The 3304-nt window shown below is 32.7% G+C and overlaps 1 long non-coding RNA gene across 1 annotated transcript; it reads right to left on the bottom strand.

Annotated features, from left to right (window-relative positions):
• LOC110266969 lies at positions 1-1147 on the bottom strand. Its single transcript, XR_002354259.1, has 2 exons — positions 1006-1147; positions 1-372 (listed from the first exon to the last, which is right to left on the bottom strand). It is a non-coding gene; the product is annotated as an uncharacterized LOC110266969 (long non-coding RNA).

The following is a 3304-nucleotide window of genomic DNA, read 5'->3' as shown; positions in this document are numbered from 1 at the left end:
TAATACAAGAAGTTCTGACTGTTTTTCATTAATAATTTTTTGTTACTAAATATTTCCATTAAAATGCAATACAAACTTTATTGATTGATCATTTTAGGTTTTTATTCTTCAAAGCACGTACCCAAATATTTGGGACCCTAAATTATGGTTCTTAAGTTCTTATTACACAATAGAGGCCCAAGTATTAGCATTTGTAAATGCAAACACAATGGGGATGTACACAATATCCAAATGTTCCATGCCTTGGATGAAGTTGCTTACATATATTTTTACAAATATCAGAGTCAATATCAGCGTTCTCGCAAAAATAATTTGCCCAATGTTGCTTACATTTCTCACCTTCAGCCACTTGAATTGTCACCAATAAAAAAACTGTAAATAAATAAATAAAAAGTTTCATCATTTAGAATACAATATTAGGTTTTCCCAAAGAGATAATCATAAGAACAAAAATTTATATACAATAATAACCCAAAATAGGTTTTCTTTTTTCTTTTGTCAGTAGTCTCTGGATATTAAAAAATAATTAGTATAGAGATTCTTAATCATGATGAAAATTTTCGGACACATTTGTTAAGTAGTCTTGTGGTATCTTGTGTGTTTATTATCATAAAACTAATTATTTCAAAATTTAAGTTAATAAATAAATGTATATTTTAGAAACTCTTTTATTTGACTAAAACCTCGTCACTAAATAATTTTAGGTAGGGACAAGGAAAAATGGATTTACCGAAGGACCTACTTTTTTATGGTCACTGTCAGTGTAAATTAACATTACACATGTATCCAATCATATAACGTCGTATCATAAAAATTAATTACTATTTTTGTTGACCACATGAATAGTCATCTAAAAAGACGGATGTTATTATACGATTGTGCAAAATATTTTACACTGTCAATAATTCATTGCATCAAAATTAAACTCGTAACATAATAGTAAAAATAATAAGAATTAAGGATATTAAATATATATGAGATGGAAAGAAATAATGATATATAAACCTGAGGCAAGAAGCGTAATTGAAAAAAGGTTTGCTATGGTTATTAACTTAGCCATCTATTGAACACGATGACAATAACTCTTGATATAACTATATCTTTTCTATATGTGCAACTTTTTCAAGAGAAAGAGGATGTGTATATATATAGGTGGAAATTCATTTTTATGTAATAAAAAATATAGAGGGTGATGAGAATGAAGAAATAGGTGGAAATTCAATGTTAGAATAAAATAAAAATACTCATTTTAATTTTCCCTAGTTAAAAACATGTACATTATTTAAAAGAGGGGAGCACATAATAGAGATAAAAATTATATTTTGGAATTTATTTTTTGATGGTTATCAGTGGCTAAGAGAAGGGGAGTTGAATCTTAACCCCCTTTTTTTGTTTGATAGTACTTCCTGACCTTTGAAACCAATCTTGAAAACTTATTGTCTTTTTATCTCGTTACTAGCCACGAGACTTTTTCTTTTGTCTCGTCCCCAGCCACGAGACTTTTCTTTTTGTCTCGTCACTTGACACAAGATTTTTTTTTTGTTTTTGCTCCTGTGCAGTAGATACAGAAATGGAGTAGAGAAGAGAGAAAATTACACCCAGATATATCCTGGTTCAACTGCTAAGTACAGTGCAGCCGACATCCAGTCTCCATCACAAATATGATGGAATTTCACTATAATCTTCCTGATTACAATCTGTAAAGTGCTAACCCAACTTACAAGGGGATTCCCACAGAATCATGAGACACAACATAAATGAACAAAGGAACTCTAAGGACATCTATGGCTTTTTCTTTTAATTTTGCACTCTCTGCCTTTTTCCGCTCTATGACTTTTTCATACAAATCTCACTATTTGCCTTTTTCCATGAGACTCAAGACATGACAAAATTAAACAGAAAAATTACAAAACAGAATACATTGAAGGAGAAGAGAAAACTGTTAGCTCAGGTAGCTCTGAGAACACTGTGCCTTGCACTCTCAAACTTTCTCCTTGAATCAAACCCTGACTGTTCACCCTTACTTATAGGGAGAGGCCTCCAAGGTTGAAACCAAAAACCTAGCCAACTTCTTCTTCTCCAAGTAACAGAAACCGGTTCGGCCAGAGAGAGAGAAGAGATAATCCATGCAATAACCAACATGCAATTACCTCTAGTCCTTCTTTGGTCATCACTCTTCATCAATCCGAGCTCTCCATCCTTGGCTTGCTCTCCAAGATGGATTTCTGGCCCTTGATGCTTCATGATGATGATGACTTCTTCTGCTCCACTTTTGCTTCCTTCCTCACGTAGCCACCCTAGCTACCTTCTGTGATGAGTGAACTCAAAAGTAGTGACAAGCCATCTCCTCCAAGATCTTCTCTCCTGCTGGCCGAATCTCCTTAACCATTTTTGGTATGGAGAGGCTGAGATCCCATCACCGTATTTTTTCTTTCATAGTTGCAGATCTTAGCCACTACATTTTTTATGTTTTCTTGCCATCATTGAGATGGTCTTGTAGCTTGCCTTCCCTTCTTTTTGATAGCTCAAAGTCTCCATGGTTTGCTGTGTAAGGACCGAAGAGAAGAAAAGAGATGAGAGAGAAGAAAGTATGAAGAAAAGCAATCAAGTGTGTTTGAATAAATTAAATAAAGTGAGTTGCTTTTACTTCCCTTAGGTGGAGTAGCGTGTAGTATTGATAATCACCATCAAATCAATTTGTCAATTTCTCTCTCATGTTTCCCATGCAATAAATGATAATTGAATGAATTTAAAATCCATCACATGGTTAGAATTGAGATCCGTTGGAATGCATAGACAAATATCAACATTTGCTTTCCTGATGAATTATTTTCGGATCATGTATAGGAGTATCCATCCAAGATTTTGAGTTGGGCTAATGATAGTGTGAATTGAATCTGGCTCATTCAAAATATTTCAGCTACACTTCTTTGATTATTTATATCAAAGCTAATGATAAGATTAATTGGGCTTAATACATCAATTCTGGCCCAACTAGCACAACCATTATTTCAGCCATATAAATTCAGTTCCAAGGCTGAGTTTATGAGTTGGGCTAGCTAATATTTTTCGGCCCAACACTAAAATCTGCATTGCAAAAATATTTAAATCAACAAATGAAAATTAAAATCAAAATAATAATCTTGCAATTAATCACATTAATAATGTTTGATCATCACTAAATTAGAAATAGAGTTTTCCAAACTCATCAATCTCCCCCTTGATGACAAACATTATTAAAATTGAAATGGAAATAAATTTAAAAATTAGAGTATAGAGTACTCCCTTTGAAGATTTGTTTTTC

This window comes from Arachis ipaensis, chromosome B09, assembly GCF_000816755.2.
Source record: "Arachis ipaensis cultivar K30076 chromosome B09, Araip1.1, whole genome shotgun sequence".
In the NCBI taxonomy this organism is placed as follows: domain Eukaryota; kingdom Viridiplantae; phylum Streptophyta; class Magnoliopsida; order Fabales; family Fabaceae; genus Arachis; species Arachis ipaensis.
Note: the sequence above shows the minus strand (reverse complement) of the source record. Positions and strands in the feature narration are given on the sequence as shown.